Source organism: Medicago truncatula, chromosome 2 (genome assembly GCF_003473485.1).
Source record: "Medicago truncatula cultivar Jemalong A17 chromosome 2, MtrunA17r5.0-ANR, whole genome shotgun sequence".
Lineage (NCBI taxonomy): Eukaryota > Viridiplantae > Streptophyta > Magnoliopsida > Fabales > Fabaceae > Medicago > Medicago truncatula.
The window spans coordinates 29,343,292-29,361,761 of NC_053043.1; the positions used below are offsets into that span (position 1 = coordinate 29,343,292).

At 35.4% G+C, this 18,470-nt stretch overlaps 1 long non-coding RNA gene across 1 annotated transcript; it reads left to right on the plus strand.

Annotated features, from left to right (window-relative positions):
• Positions 1–6,198: 6,198 nt before the first annotated feature.
• LOC120578063 (uncharacterized) lies at positions 6,199–8,173 on the plus strand. The gene is made up of 3 exons (XR_005644007.1): positions 6,199–6,338; positions 6,422–7,481; positions 7,615–8,173. It is a non-coding gene; the product is annotated as an uncharacterized lncRNA (long non-coding RNA).
• Positions 8,174–18,470: the final 10,297 nt, after the last annotated feature.

The window sequence follows — 18,470 nt, forward strand, 5'->3', positions numbered from 1 at the left end:
TGTTGAATTAAATCCGCTGCGAAGTTTTGAATAATTATTTTGAAGGATAAATTGTTATTTATCTCATTTATGATTTTTAAGAAGTGTAGCATTCTGTTTATGTGTTGAATACTCTGATAAATGTTATGAAATTTTTAAGTTGGGAAAACGGGGTGTTACAGGTATGGGTGAAATTTGATTGGTGGGCTGTCCCTGGCACAGTTTTAGCAGTGATACATGAAATACTGGATAAATTTTGGAGGAAGGTGGCAATTCTAGCTCATAAGCCACCGGACCAATGCGTTTAGTAATGCGGAAAGGTTTGTAGTATCGTTTTGCTAGTTTTTGTGAGGTGCGTTGTTGAACTGAACTTTGACGATATGGCTGTAGCTTCAAGTAAACCCATTGATCGACCTCAAATTCTGTCTTTGCGGTGAAGGTTGGCCTGCTGAGTCATGTGGTTTCTTGCACGTGAGAGGTTCTCCTTTAGAATTTTAATGATTCAGGCCTTGTTACTGAGTAATTCATCAAGTGTTTGAATCTTGGATTTGCCGGCAGTATAAGGGACTAAAACTGGAGGTTTACGGCTGTAGAGGGCCTCAAAAGGGGTCATCCCAATGGCTGAGTGGTGTGAGGTGTTGTACCAAAATTCAGCAAGGGAGAGGAAACAAACCCAAAGTCGTGGTTCGTCACTAACAAAACAGCGGAGCTAAGTCGGTAAACAACGATTTAAAACCTCGGTTTGGCCATCAGATTGTGGATGATAAGAACTGCTAAAACAGAGAGTAGTGCCAAGAGATTTGAACAGGGAACGCCAAAGCTGATTGATGAAGAGTATGGGCTAGTGCTTGGTTGAATGATACCATCATGTAACATTTCGGTGATGAGTTTGGTCATGGCTTCTTTTTGGTAGTGGGGGTAGCGGTAAGGTTTGATGTTAATGGGTGTGGTGGTGGGGGTGAGGTGAATATGGTGATCATGGTCTCGTGGTGAGGGAAGGTTGTTTGGTTTGGCAAATATATGCGAATATGGTTTGAGGAGGGTTTGTAAATCTGGATGTAAAGTGAGTAAAAATTGTTCATCAGTAACAGGGCCGGTTGTGCTATCAGTAGTAGTTATTGGTTGGGTGGGGATCATGGAAATGGAGTGAAAAGTGGCAATAACATTGGTTTGTAACATTCGGTTGAGCTGGTGTGCAGTGGCTTGGGTGATGGTGTTTGGCTTAGAGCCTTCAATGGTTATGAGTGTGTTATTGTGGTAAAACTCATAGATGGAATAGTAAAATCTGATACAAAGGGTCCTAGGGTCTGCAACCATTGAACTCCTAAGACCACATCAACACCTTGAATGGGAAGGACATAAAAGCAAATTGGAAAGATGTGTTGGGCTACCAGTAAAGGTATATCTTTGCAAAGGTCAGTGCAGTGTAAATAGTCGTCGTTTCCTACCATAACGGAGAAAGAAGATAACAGTTGGATTGGTAGGTGGAGGAAGGACGCGATACGAGGTTGTGTGATGTTGTGTGAACTACCGGAATCCACCAATACTATGACCTTGTGGCCATATACTGTAGCTGTAAAGCGTAAGGTGCGGGGTGAAGGGTGTCCTGTAGCGGCTTGGAGAGATAGTTGAAAGAGTTCAAGATTAGGAACAATGGGTTCAGTTGTGTTATTTTCTTGATCGATGGGAAAGGTGGGTGCTGGAGGGTTAAGATCTATGAGGTTTGGGGGTTCTGGTGGAGTGATAACTGCACACAAGTTGTCTGTGGGAGGATCTGATACATCATCATCTAGAAGTAACAAGAAAAGCTTAGGTTTGCAACGGTGACCCGGATGAAAACGTTCATCACAATTGAAACAAAGCCCTTGGGCGCGGCGTTGCTACATTTCTGTAGGTTTTAAACATTTGATTGGTAGTGAATTTGTGGTAGTGTTGTTCTTTTGAAGTAAGTAAGGTGAGGGAGTGGGAAGTAGTGGCGGTTTGAGAGATGGTTGTTTGGATGTGGTTTGTTGAAAGGGGCGTGTGGCTGTGTGTTTGGATTCAATCAGTTTGGCTAGGCCAATTGCTTGAGAAACTGATGTGGGTTGGTGGATTGCTAGCTCATTTTGAATATGGAACTTAAGGCCAGAGACGAAACAGTCAACAATAGCAATAGAGGAAAGACCTGTTACCCGGTTGCATAACCTTTCAAAATCACGTTGATAGTCGGCAACTGAAGATGTTTGTTTCAACTTGAAGAGTGCTTGTTGGTGGTTGTCATAAGCTGGCGGGCCGAATCGAACCTCAAGAGCGCTTGTGAAAGCATCCCATGTTGAAAGTAGATGGTTGTTGAACATCCATTGATACCAACCGATAGCATCGCCGGTCATGTATCCAGCAACATGTGCTAGACGCTGGTTGGGGGATATGGAGTAATGAGTAAAGAACTGGTTAGCTTGGAAAATCCAGTCTAGGGGGTTTGAACCATCGAAAGGAAGGAGGCGAAGTTTAGGTGGTTTAAGGGTGGAATATGGAGTTCAGTTTGTGATGCTAGGTGAGGCTTGGGAGTTGCTTGGTATTTGTGATTGCAGGGTCTCTATGGAGGTAAGATATTGTTCATGTCTTTGGTCTTGAGTGTTTCGAAAAGTGGAAAAGGCTAGGGCGAGGTTGTTTATAGAGTCATGTAGGTGTTGGAGGGTAGGTGGTTCATGTTGTTGTCTAGGAGGCATGATTTCAAGAAAACGAGAGCACCAATGTTAAGGAAAAGAGCAGAAATTAAATTCCCTTTGTGACGGGGAAAGTCTTGAGGGAAGAGAAAGTTTATGAGATAATAATTTTTCGTCTTTTCATTCATTTCCTCTCAGCATATATGCCTTGAGGTCATACAATTATTTCTAGGATTGCAGGATCTTAAGACACTTGTCCCAATCCAAGAGCTAAAAGATAAATAACAAAAATACTAAATAAATTTATTCTTGTCCTTATCAGGACCCTAACGGTCAAGGACTACTAGCAGGGGACAACACATGCTTTTTATCCATATCCTGGATGATTCTAGAGAAAGTGATCAATGCCTAAAATGGCTAGGTTTCTTGGTTTCCCTCTTGGGTCTTTCTTTTGGGCTTTGACCCGAGTTGTTGTTTGTTTCTGGTGGGCCTTTTCCTTCATTTTCCTTTATTTGCTTTGTAACAGTGTCCAAATCTTTGTGTCCATCAATAATTGCTCCATCAAGTTACTAAGTGTTAGGACCGTCACCATGTTATCAAAATAGTGCTAGAAATTCTTATCATTTGAAAAGAAAAAAAAAACAATCGAAATATATATTTACGTGGTAAATTTTGGATTTATATAAAATTTATATACGAGGACCTGAATGGAAGTGATGTGTTTAAGAAAGTTTTTATTTTACTATGCGTGTACATGATGAAAGGAATCATATGTTATTGGTGATTAATTTTTTTTTTGAAGGAATATTATTGGTGATTAATGTTTGAATCTTTAATATGTCAGAAAGAAATATTTGAATTTGAGAAGGCAAGTTTTGTTCTTGTGTATGAATTTTCTCTTTGTTTGTCTAAGTGACAATTATTTTGTTTGATTGTATTGCTTTTAAGTGGTAGGAATTATGTTTTTACTACCATTTTGCATTCTCTTTGTGATGCTTTAGACCATCTACAATAGAGCACTCCATTTTATATATGCTTAAGTGGGTCATGCATGTACACATCATCTATTTTATAATTTTCAATCATATTATTCAATAAACACTCAATCTCTTCAACTCAGCACCTCAGAAAAAAGTTACTAAATATGTCCTGCTAATGACTCAATGTCATTGTATTTCAACAAAGTTTATTGAATTGCGTATGATTTATTACGTATGGCCCACGAAAATTAAAGAGAGAGGGTGCTTACATAACCACCCTTCTCTATAAGCACCAAACATTTTCTCTCCTCAATGAAGGTGCTTATTTATTCCGGTGTTAAATAGGTGAAACACTTACCATTGTAGATGCCTTCAGTGGCGAGTTAATCTCTTTTCATCATCATGGCATGACATGTGCATATTATGTGTGATGTCTCTTTGGCGGGTTAAACATTTTGTGTGATGCCTTAGTGGCGGGCTTACTATATCTGGATCATTTAGTTTTTAGGAGCGTGCATCTTACGCATAATTGCATTTGAGTATGTTATATATTTGTGATGTATTAATCGATTAACTTCTCTTATTACGATAGAAATATGTATGAACCTTTTCTTAAGATATATGAGTTGGTTGTATTTTTATTTTATTTTATTAAGAAGATCTGATACTATCTACTTTATGATATTATTTCTTGTACTTTGAGCATGAACCAATTTGAATAAGAAAATTGACTCTTACATTAATAAATTGTTGTAGGTAAAAAAAAAAAAAATATAAAGTTGATGTGTGGTTTAAGCATACGTAGGAACAAAAATAAGTTTATTAAAATGTATTTGTAATTTAAAAATATTTTTGAAGTGTATTATTTTCTTCTGTTAAGAAATAACAAATTATACGTAGTAGTTTTTTTATTAATTTATTTTAATGGTTTATCTATCTATTAGTTTCATTCTAATAGTTTATTTTAAAAAATAGTTTCACATTTTTTAAAGGAAATGAATATTTTTAGGTAATAATTTGGATCAAAATTTCGGGGCGTTACATAAATTAAAAATCTCCCAAATTTAAGTTTGAATCTTTAGAACTCTAAAATGATAGTAGTATTCTCATTCATCCATGAAGAATGTAATGTGTAAAGCCAGGGGCATAAGTTGTTTGACATTAATGTCATGGGTTTCCGGTGAGTTAATAATGACAGAAGGGTGTGAGCAATTGTTGTTTGCACCCCTGAAAAAAATTGTTTTTTGCAATGGACATGCATATGATTAGAGCCAACCGAAGTGGTTGTTGTTGGATCTCAATTTAATATTTTCACTCCTTGTAGTTGTTTCCTTGTTTTTTTACTACCAAAGCAATTGTTTTATGGGTAAATAAGTTTTTAGTCCCTAAAAAAATAAAATAAAATGTTTTTATCCTCACAATATTTTTTTTTAGTTTTGGTATCTAATGGATATAATTTTGACATTTTTTAAACATAATATGAATATATAAAGGTTGAACATAATAAACGGACATAACATCCTTTAAAAAAACGGATATAATATGGTCTATCTTGATCATAAAAGTATTATAATCTTGACATTCATATTAACATAAATTGGTCATTAAGGACCAAAAATAAAATAAAAAATTTTGTGACGATGAAAACATTTTATTTTATTTTTTAGGGAATAAAATCAAAATTCGCTATATTTATAGAGACGAAAAACTTATTTAACCCTCGATTTATTGTTAAATAGGGTAATGAAAATGGTGTAGTGAATTTGTGATTTGGATTTGGTTTGAGTTTGAAAAGTTAATGTGAAGGTGAGACAATCACATCTAAGAAGCTTATCATTTTCTTTAACTTTTTTTATTTTCTAGACTTTTTTGTAATAAGATAATAAACACGGTGATGAAATAATAATAATAATAATATAATTAGTTGAAACTTAAATTATTTTTTATTTATTTTAATTTTAAAAATTTGTCTTTTAATATTCCATGTGGCGTAAAATAATTGGACCACATGATAGTCTGTTAATTCTGTTTTTTTAACTATAGACTAATAGAGGAATCCAATCCAAAAATAAATGCAGGGACCAATATTAAAATATGGTGAAAGTGCATTGACTAATCACATATTTATGCCATTAATTAAAAATAGTGAGATATGTGTCTATTTTAAACGCCTTTATGTTCAATTCTAAATGTTAAATGGTAAAATTGATGTGAATGACAATGAAAAATAAATCATTACATTGCAACATTTATTATGCGTAAACTTACCATACTTTCATTTGAATCATAAACATGTTGTGATATCATTAGTTCATTAGTCATCAAACTAACCTTGACATTGTTCTAACTATTATTGTTCTTTTGGTATTTTTCCCTCATTTATAATGAAGAGCTATAAAACCAATAAAAAAAATAATGAGATGTTGGTACAAACTTATTGTGATAGATCCTTACCTCTAAGTGATCTAAAGTGATATATATGATACATTAACATACTTAAGAGACATATCATATATACTTCAATATTAGGAAGACTTTTTGCAACTCTATAAGGGGCCTAAAAGTATTTAGTTGAAGAAAGCAATGCATGGTATCTTAGCTATAAAAACTGATCAAATAATTTGTTTGTTTGTTAGATGCAAAAGAAAAAAAAGTATGGCAAAAACTCTTAAGTTTGTTTGTGTTGTAGTGATCCTCTTTCTTTTCCTAATTCTTGTTGCTGCTGAAATGGATGGTAAGCTATATATATATGTACCACTCATGCAAAAACATATAAATTCTTATACTTATATTTATTTTTCTCATTTTATATCGCAGAACTTAGATGGTCGTGTACAGAAGACAAACATTGTCCAATGTGCAAATCTCCTCAATTTATGGCGTGCATTGATTATAAATGTTCTTGTTGGTAACAATTATAGTTATTTAGTTATGATGTTTATGTGTATTTTGATGTAGACTATTAGATGTTGTTGTGATTTTTATGTAAGCAATTTATGTTAATTAAGTTATGTTTGAAGTTAAATTAGTTGTTATGTGATATGTAATGATTATTGTGTGATTTTGTATTGATCCGAAGATTTCTGGTTTCCGAAATCGATTTTAAGTTTAGCACATTCAATTTCTCAATTAAAGACTAGAAAATCTGGAAAACAAAGAATGAAGAGCCAACCAAAGTAACAAAGTATTTAAAAATTATCAAAATTCACCTGGCGAGCAGAGCCATTAGCCTGGAAAATTGAAATAGATAGCAAGAATATGGCAACAGGGAAAATTTGACACAATGAACTTCCCTTCTTCTGGAGAATTATGGCGGTTCAATGACCCACGTAGATGATCTGGAAAATACATGAAGCTGAAGAAATGTCAATTAACCTAGTAAGCATGTAATTTGCAGGTGGGAATTCACTTTTTCAAAATCACTTTGTAAAATTGAGAAAAATACAGAGATAGTAGCGATAAGCTTCATGATGACATTCTGTCATTACTCTTTTAGTAGACATTTTTCATGTAATTTTAGGAGTTATTTATTGGAATTCATGGAGCTGCAAGCCACAAAAGACAAAGAAAATGAAGTTTGAAGTATTGGAAATCGGCCACCGATTTTGCTGCCATTTTGCAGACTTTGGAATTCGACAAAAATCGGCCGCCGATAAGCATACATCGGGCGCCGATTTCGCACCACCGGGCCACGCATTTGAGATTTCGGCCACCGATTTTGGAGCTCGGTGGCCGATTTTTACTTGCCTATAAATATAAAGAGGTGTTTTCTGATTAAGGGTTCACGAATTTTGAGACCTAAAAGCATATTTTGGAGCAGAGACTTTGGAGATCTGGTGGGCAACCATCAAAACTAATAGTCAATCATCCATTACATGTATGAATCTTTATTCTTATGATAGTTAGCTTATACTTTAGCTATGAGTAACTAATTCTTTTGTGGTTAATTCCTGAGATGAATCTGATGTAATCCTATAGAAACCCTAATTTTATGAACTCCTCTGATGTAGTGCCATACTTCAAAGGAAGTTGCCTCCAAAGCTTAAAGACCCAGGTGCATTCACCATACCTTGCACCATTGGGAAGGTAAGCGTGGGAAACGCCTTGTGTGACTTGGGGGCTAGCATTAATCTTATGCTCTTAGCCATGATGAAGAAGCTAGGATGTGGGGAACCTAAACCTACAATGATGACGCTTACTCTAGCTGATCGTTCTATTTCTTATCCTTATGGAGTGCTGGAAGATGTTTTAGTAAAGGTGAATGATTTACTTTTCCCCGCTGATTTTGTGATTCTTGATATGGAGGAAGATGACGAACTTCCTTTGTTGTTGGGAAGACAGTTTCTAGCAACCGGTAGAGCACTCTTTGATGTGGAGATGGGAGAATTGATGCTTCGTTTTCAAGATGAACAAGTTGTGTTTAATATTTTCGAAGCTATGAAACATAGAAGTGAAAATCCACAATGTTACCGAGTTGATGTGGTGGACCATATTGTTGAAGAAACCACAACTAAGGAGTCTCCAGCTCCAACTTTAGAAAGGGTGATTGTAAATTCGATTGAAAGCAATGATGAAGACATGAGTAAAGAGGTAGAAGAGTGTGTTCAATGTAACACCCTATTTCTATTAAAACAATAATACATGCGAATAATACATTTATTCAAGAAATAGATGCTACGTGTCAAACTCAACATGCATGCATATAAATCTCAACAGTCGCAATGGATATAAACCAGAATACTTCGAGGCATACATGTCATGAATCAATTATTACATCAACATAGATGAATCTCCAAACCCCAACATTGGGTAAACCTCTAAACATGAATAAATAATCCAAACAAATAATCTAGACAACAACAGACGCCTAGATCAGAGCCATCCTAGACTCTACAACACCGATACCGGAGATAGCTCCCGATATCCACCAAGCACAAAGAACTCACCAGAGCAACTAATCCTGCACAACGTCTACCCATCCATACAGACAGGTAGGCGGTCAAAACCACTGGGGGTAAGTATTACATCTTCATAATCCAAATAACAGTTAACATGATTAATTCAATTCAATATCATATACTTGACCAATAATAATATTCACATATATATAAATATATACCATAATCCCAATATTTCACAACAATTAATCACCAATCACATGTGTCATGAACAATCATCAATCACATTTATTCATGCACAATCATTAATCACATTTCACCAATAAGACTCATGTCATGATGTGCACCTAGTTCGACACATATATGCATGTGGTACCATTTCACTTCAAGGTCGTCACCTATATCTAGACTGTCAAAGGTCTCTGCAAGGCCGAAGCCCACAACCTAGATCACTAATGGATCTCTGCAAGACCGAAGTCCACAAAACTAGATCACTAAATGATCTCTGCTAGGCCGGAGCCCAATGATGCAACAAAAACATCATATAAAATCTCAACACGACTATGATGCATGAACATGTAACAAAGACTCGATAATGCGACATCAATCCACAATTTTCACCACAATATAGAGGACAACTTCCAAATATATTGATCATCTCCACAACATTTGCATTATCAAGAAAACATGTCTACACACAATCAAATCATAAGATTCATTATCGCAACATCAACATCATCATCAATAATCAACAATGTCATTCAACATCAACTACCTCATATAGTTTTACCAATTCAAGCATTTCTTACATTCTAAGTAAGAGAACATACACATCTCATGATAATCATCATATCCAACATACAATCATTCATTCATACAACTTCACTTAGTCGTATAAGAATAGTCACGATAGAACGTAAGACAATTGACTAAAGGAACATTCCGACCAAAAACCATGTCAAGTGGCAAACGGCCAACATTGATAATTCCCAAGACAAAACAACATAGACAAGTTGAAAGTTCTCAAACAATCTTAATCAACCGTGTAGTCATGAGCTTAAGCCACTTCCGGACTATTAGACATTAATCCTAGAATAGCTTAAGTTCGTACGAAAAACCCAATTTCACAATCTTTCACATTCCCGCCTGAAATATCACTTTTGACATGATTAAGATGTTTGACTACTCTTACAAGTCTTACCTAGGTCTATATGAGTTGTAGGTTCAACTTGTAAGTTCCATTGTTTGCAAAAGTTTGTTTTCGACAAAAGTCTAAAATTCCCAACAACTTCCAAGTGAAGACTCAAACGGAAAATTTCAAGTTTAGGCAAGCTAATCGTGTTCCAGTAGGTTTAGGGGATCAAACAATAGTTAAACATGTTGGAAGAATCATTTTACAAAGCTCGGATTGGCCCCCTAAGACTCAGAACAAAAGATTAAAGTGGCTGAAACTGGGCTTGTTCGCTTAAGCGACCACCTGGTTCGCTTAAGCGAACGAGTTCTAGTAGCCACCAGAAATGTACGCTTTCTGGTCGCTGACTGGTCGCTTAAGCTAATCGTGTTCCAGTAGGTTTAGGGGATCAAACAACAGTTAAATATGTAGGAAGAATCATTTTGCAAAGCTCGGATTGGCCCCCTAAGACTCAGAACAAAAGATTAAACTGGCTGAAACTGGGCTTGTTCGCTTAAGCGAACGAGTTCCAGTAGCCACCAGAAATGTACGCTTTCTGGTCGCTGACTGGTCGCTCATCAGTTCGCTTAAGCGACCACATGGTTCGCTTAAGCGAACGAGTTCCAGAAGCTACCAGAAAGTACGCTTACTAGCTCGCTTGCAGGACGCTTAAGCGACCTGAACCCAGAACTTCATATGAATGTTCGCTTACCGGTTGCTTAAGCGACCCCTTAAGCGAACGTTCACAGTTCTGCAGGAAATGTTACAGGTTTCAACCCCTTTTTACCCAAAATCCCCAATTTTGGTCCCTCAATGCCCAAATATGTTTCCAGACGATGTTTACAGATCAATATGACTAAAATGACTCACAAAGACTCAACAAACATGAAAACAATTGACATTTGGACAAATTCACCAATTTTTACCAAACCACCAACAACATCTCATTTCTCAACAACAAATCATAAATCATGCATACCCAAGCCATGAATTATTATCAACAACAAAACCAAATGATCATGAATCTTATCACAATTCAACAACAACATAGCATAATTCAACCAATTGAGCATATTTCAACATATACAATTTTCTCATACTTTGAACATGAAATTCTACCAACAACAATTCAATTATTCACAACTTCATGCATTCAAACATGTCATCATAATTAGAGCACGAATTTCATCATTTATGAACAATTAAGCAATTACCCAATTAAGCACTTATTCATACAATAATTGAAAAATTGCAATAATGATTATGATGAATTCTAACCCCCTTACCTTAGTTAGATTAATCTCCCTAGCTTAGGCTTCAATTTAGCTCCTAGCTCTCTTTCAATCCTTGATTCTTCAAGTTCCTCTTCTCTCTAACCCTTTATTCCTCTTGCTCCCACTTTCTCTCTCTAACTCTCTGAAAATATCTTATAAATGAAAGTGTGAGGAAATTTCCTCTAAGACAAGGTTCATATAGGATGTCCCCTAAATGGGCCTAACCCTAAAGCTTCATGGACTTAACCCATTCCAACTTAATCCAAAATGTTTCTATACACACAACGGTAAATCACTAATAACGGTCAATTAACGGTAAAATACTACCAACGATCATTTAACGGTAAAATATTAATTGTTACTCTAGTAACTTAGCAAAATAACGGTTCTCACTAAATACTAAAAATAATCCCCACCAAAATTTATAATTTACCCGTTCTCACCAAATGACCAAAATACCCCTAAGTCCAAAATGAATAAATTACCCTTCTAACACAGAAACCCATGAAAATGCACCCAAAGATGAATAATCACACACAAGCACATATAAACACACAATAAAAGTAATTAAAATAAATATAGCGAAAAATCGGCCTATTACAACTCTCCCCCCCTAAAATGAATTTAAGCCCTCGAAAATTACCTGAAGGAATCAACTCCGGATACGAAACCTTCATCCTACTCTCTAATTCCCAAGTGGCACTCTCACCCATTGGTCCAAACCAAATGACTTTAACCAAGACAATCTCCTTGCCACGCAAACGCTTCACTTCGCGATCCTCGATCCTAACCGGCCAAGTCTCAAAGGTCAAATTATCTCTCACTTCCAATTCATCCACTTGTATCACATGAGACGCATCATGCACATACTTCCTCAACTGAGACACATGAAACACATCATGAAGATTCGAAAAAGACGGTGGTAACGCAATCTGATACGCTACAACCCCAACCTTCTCAATAACATCAAACGGTCCAACAAAACGAGGAGTCAACTACCTACACTTCAAAGCACGACCAACACCGGTCACATGATTCACCCTCAAAAACACATGATCACCAACTTGAAACTCAATATCCTTTCTCCTCTTATCATGATAACTCTTCTGCCTACTCTGAGACGCTTTCATCTTCTCTTGAATCATCTTAACTTTTTCCGTAGTCTCTTGCACAACTTCCGGTCCTAACAAAGCACTTTCTCCAGATTCAAACCAACATAACGGTGTCCTACACCTCCGACCATATAAAGCCTCAAACGGTGCCATACCTCGTTCGGAACACGGTTTTGGATATATCTTCCGCATTCACTCCAATCTGATGATATCCTGACCTCAAATCAATCTTACTAAACACCTCCGCACCGACCAGCTGATCCATCAAATCATCAATCCTTGGAAGTGGATACCGGTTCTTAATTGTTACTTTGTTCAACTGCCGATAATCCACACACAGCCTCATGCTTCCATCTTTCTTCTTTACCAACAACACTGGAGCACCCCACGGAGAAACACTCGGCCTGATAAACTACTTCTCAAGCAACTCTTCTAACTGCTTCTTCAATTCACCCAACTCTGATGCAGACATCCGATACGGCGCAATCGAAATAGAACTCGTTCCTGGTACCAAATCAATTGCAAACTCAACTTCCCTCTCCGGCGGTAACTCGGTAATATCATCCGGAAAAACTTCTGGAAACTCTTGCACTACCGGCAAATCACCAACTCCTTTCTCATTACTTTCCTTCATTTAATTAATCAGAGTAATTCACATAAACGAAATGTCACACTTCTTTTCTTAAAATCATAAACGGAATAATTAACTAATTATCCTTCAAAATTCAATAACATAATATTTAATACTTCGCAGCGGAATTTATTCAAACATCTAAAATAGTCTTGGCACGAAGGCCTCATCAAAACATCTCATAAAAATCCAATTAACAACTTAGTCATGTAAATTCATAAGCAATACGTAAGGAATAGAAAAGCATGCAACAAAGTTCTCATCTCGTTACGTATCAAAGCACCTAAAGACACACGTGAGAGATAATCCACTCACAACAGCTATCTAACAGCAACTTAAACTCGATCACCTGCAAGTTATTCATACGAAGAGCAACATTTCCAAGCAGAAGGGGTGAGATTTCACAAACAATAATATTAAGCATATATTCATCAAATGCATTTAACAACTTAAACTTCATCTATTAGTAATAATAATTCTTCATGTAATATTTCTTAATAACTCAACCAACTTCTAATCATTATTAAATTCATATTCGTCATATTATAAACATCATCATATAGCACATAATAACCAAATCATAACCAACATAGATCATCACATCATAATCATCATCTTTTAACACACAACATAATCATCATCTCACAATAACATAAACAACAACATAATCATCATCTCATAATAACTTAAACAACAACATAATCATCATCTCATAATAATATAAACAACAACATAATCATTAATATTCCATGGTTTGTCATCAACAACAACTTCAACGATTCGACGACGACAACGTCAACCTGTCAATACAACTACGTGAGAGTACACCACCTCTTATGAAACAACGACATCAGAGTACACCACCTCTTATAAAACAACGACGTAAGAGTACACCACCTCTTACAGAACAACCATGTAAGAGTACACCACCTCTTATAAAACAACAACGTAAGAGTACACCACCTCTTATAAAACACCAGAACATAAACAGTCACTAACATCAGCTTCAACTACGACTTCAACAACTTAGACAACTTCAACAAATTAAGACTCCAATACTTTGGAACACTTTGGAAAGACAACTTACAACTTTACAACTTAGACCAACATCAACAACTTGATCAATATCCAACAGCAATAGAAACAGTACCAGCAATTCTCAACATAATAATATTAATGAAAAGCATCAACAACTTAAACATCATACATTTTCCACATAAGGCATATAAACTTTTCACATAACCAACAACAGCAACATAGACAGCACTAAAACATCTCAAGATATAAAAACATCAAATAATATAATCAACATCAACTTAAGCATCTTATATAATTCACATAATGCATATACAAATATAATACATTACTATCAACATTAAATCATATATAATAGCTTCACAAATCATCAATAATATTATATTCAACCTCCATTCCTACCCCAAGGATCAACTCATAACATCTCGTGCGACAAAGATCGCAAAACCCTAAACAAGATATTGTTGAACTAGGCAGCTCGCGAGGCGAGTCACTCTACTCGCTATGGCGAGTTCAGGAAAAAGGCTACTCGCCTTGGCAAGTTAGCTGTTCGCCTTGGCGAACTAAAATTGGGTGTTCTCGGTAACTTGACCTTTTTCATCCAAAAATCCCATTTTTAAACTATTCCAGGTTCAATCTCAATCTAAAAAGCTTGCCTAATCATTATTATACATATTCAGGCACTCAAAATCATCTAAGGTTCAACTTAAGGACTTAATTCTCAAAATCAAGTTTCCTCACTGGTCATACTCGCTATGGCGAGTGAACTGCTCGATATGGCGAGCTACAGCAAGCAACTCACGAGGCGAATGGAACTTGCTCGCGAGGTGAGCGATGAACTTCATCACTCGCTATGGCGAGGATCATCACTCGGGAGGCGAGCGATGAATGTTGGCTCGGGCAGAATTGCATTTTTCACAAAAATTCACCTAATCACATAGTTTTAAGCTTAACATTGATTCCTGTAATCACCTTATGGATTATCTAAGGTCTGTAAACAGTTTCTGCATTAATCTAACAACTTTTCATCAATTAATCATCAATTTCTCACTTTAACCCTAATTCTCGAATCCTCTAAAACTAATCCTACACTTGTTAAATACAACCATCAGAATTACAGACTTAATAAAATTGAATGCTAGTCTCACCCTTACCTTAAGAAAATCGATCACCAGCTCTCTCTTGGTTCTTCCCTCTTCTTGTTCTCCCTTTTTTCCAAAATTGGTTGTACGTGAAAATAATTCTAAACCTAGTTTCTCCTATTTATCTCTTCCCATCTATTTTATCTTATTTGCTTTAATTCCACAAACTCTCTAAATTCACAAAACAGCCCATATCTCAATATTTATTCTATTTTCAAATCTTATTCTATTAAATACTAAAATAAGCCACTTAATAAATCACATAATCATATAAATATATTCTAAACCTATTAAAACAATCAAATAAATGAAATAATTCAAAGAGGACGTTACAACTCTACCCCCCCTTAAAAGAATTTTGTCATCGAAATTCAAAGCACACAAGAAAATGAATTCAACTATTGCCTAAATACCTTAAACTATATAGCCAAATAGAACCTTCAAACAAAACATACAAACCATATTAAAGTTAATCAATCAAACATGATCACATAATAAACATAACCATTTATCAGGAAACACAACGAACAACAATCAGGACAACATAATGACAGTATTTTAATCGTCACACGACACTACGCGACTCAACTACTTGGCCGGACGGACCGACCTGTTCTGATACCAATTGTAACACCCCGTTTTCCCAACATAAAAATTTCATTTAATTAATCAGAGTAATTCACATAAACGAAATGTCACACTTCTTTTCTTAAAATCATAAACGGAATAATTAACTAATTATCCTTCAAAATTCAATAACATAATATTTAATACTTCGCAGCGGAATTTATTCAAACATCTAAAATAGTCTTTGCACGAAGGCCTCATCAAAACATCTCATAAAAATCCAATTAACAACTTAGTCATGTAAATTCATAAGCAATACGTAAGGAATAGAAAAGCATGCAACAAAGTTCCCATCCCGTTACGTATCAGAGCACCTAAAGACACACGTGAGAGATAATCCACTCACGACAGCAATCTAACAGCAACTTAAACTCGATCACCTGCAAGTTACTCATACGAAGAACAACATTTCCAAGCAGAAGGGGTGAGATTTCACAAACAATAATATTAAGCATATAATTCATCAAATGCATTTAACAACTTAAACTTCATCTATTAGTAATAATAATTCTTCATGTAATACTTCTTAATAACTCAACCAACTTCTAATCATTATTAACTTCATATTCATCATATTATAAACATCATCATATAGCACATAATAACCAAATCATAACCAGCATAGATCATCACATCATAAACATCATCTTTTAACACACAACATAATCATCATCTGACAATAACATAAACAACAACATAATCATCATCTCATAATAACTTAAACAACACAACATAATCATCACTTAATAGTAATAATCATATATAACACAACATAATCATTACTTAATAATAATAATCATATACAACACAACATAATCATCACTTAATAATAATAATCATATACAAAACAACATAATCATCATCTCATAATAACATAAACAACAACATAATCATCATCTCATAATAATATAAACAACAACATAATCATTAGCATTCCATGGTTTGTCATCAACAACAACTTCAACGATTCGACGACGACAACGTCAACCTGTCAATACAACTACGTGAGAGTACACTGTAACATCCCGTTTTCCCAATATAAAAATTTCTTAAAACATTTATCAGAGTAAGCATCGTAAACAACGGGATATCACATATAACATAATCCAAAATAGTTAAATAATAATTTAACCAAAATAACTTAAACATTGCAGCGGAAATTATATCATAATCCATAAAACGTTTCGGCTCACAGGCCCCATCAAAATATTTCAAATCATAATCGATAATATTATAAAAATAACATATTAGTCACGTAAGAGAATGAAGCATGCATAACATAAAACCCCATCCCGTTACGTATCAGAGCGACCTAGACGACACAGTGAGGCAAGGCCACTCACAACGGCAAACTGCACACTAAGCACGATCACCTGCAAGTTACCCATACGAAGGGCAACATTTTCAAGCAGAAGGGGTGAGATTTCATAACAAAATAATATTAATCAATGTAATTCGAATCATAAATTAACATTAACATCATATTCAATCTCAATCAACTTCGCATATTTGATAAACAATTATCACGTAATCACATATTCAATCATCATCAACAACATAGCATCTTAGACACGACAATGCGACAATGCTCTTAGACTCCTTATATGCATGTGGTACCAATCGTCATCATAAGTATTAATATACTTTAAACGTGCGGAGGACAAAGCTCCTAATAAATCGTGCAGAGGACAAAGCTCCTAATAATCGTGGTGAGGACTAAGCTCAATGAATGCTAATGCATGGACTCTTATCAACAATTCACCGTAATCATCATATCAATATGCATCCAATAATTTGGAGCTAAACGTCATCTTATTCATCATATATAGACATTATGCACTTAGTTAAATAACAACAGCAGCATAGTCAAGTCACACAACAACAGGATGATATCATTATATCAATTACAATTCAATGGCATCATAATATTTAATTCATATCTTACATAATGTATAATACATTAATTCATGCTCAATTAATATCAACATATCTTAAACGGCTTTACAAATTGCATTAAACGTCATCATTAGGTCTTATTACCATAAAGGGATTCACTCTTGATCAAAACGTGCGACACAGATCGCACAAACACTCAATGCACTCCAATCTGGAAGTGCTCGCGAGGCGAGAGTATCTACTCGCCATGGCGAGTTCAAGCCAACTCCCCAACTAATGTTGTTCTGGGTTCAATCTTGTCCTACATTCATTCCTAATCATCACTAGGTATGTTCAGGCACTCAAAGGCACTCAAGGTCCAACTAAAAAGTCGAAATTGCAAAATCTAACATGCTCTCTGCCTTAACTCGCTATGGCGAGTAAGGTTGCTCGCTGTGGCGAGCTGTACCAAAAGGACTCGCGAGGCGAAGGGAAGGGCTCGCGTGGCGAGCGATGAAGTTCATCACTCGCGAGGCGAGATTCATAGCTCGCCATGCCGAGCGATGAATTTAGGCTCGGACTTGATGCATTTTCTACACGAAAATCATCATCTAACAAGGTTCTAAGCCTAATTTCAATCTCAGAATTCATCCTAAACATATTCTAAGGTTGTAGGATGGTTTCTACATCAATCTAACATCATTATACCGTTTGATCATCAATTTCTAGGTTTTTGACCTAATTCCAAAACTTTTCTAAATCAATCCTAACTTTGTCAATTAATCATCAGAATTACAACAACTAACATTATTGAATTATTAGTCTCACCCTTACCTTAATGTGTAGAAATCTCAGCCCTCCGAGGTCTCTCTTGCTCTTGGTTTTCTCCCTTTTTCTCCAAAAACGTACGTACAACAATGTTTTTCTAAAACTAGGTCTATCTCTTTTATATCTCCTCTTAATTACTTATCTTATCTCACTTTCTCCCCGAAAACTATCTAAAATATCAAAACAGCCCTCAACTAAATATTTTTATTTTCTTATCAAATCTTATTTTATTTAACAATAAAATAAGTCTCATAATCTTATCAAATCATCAAA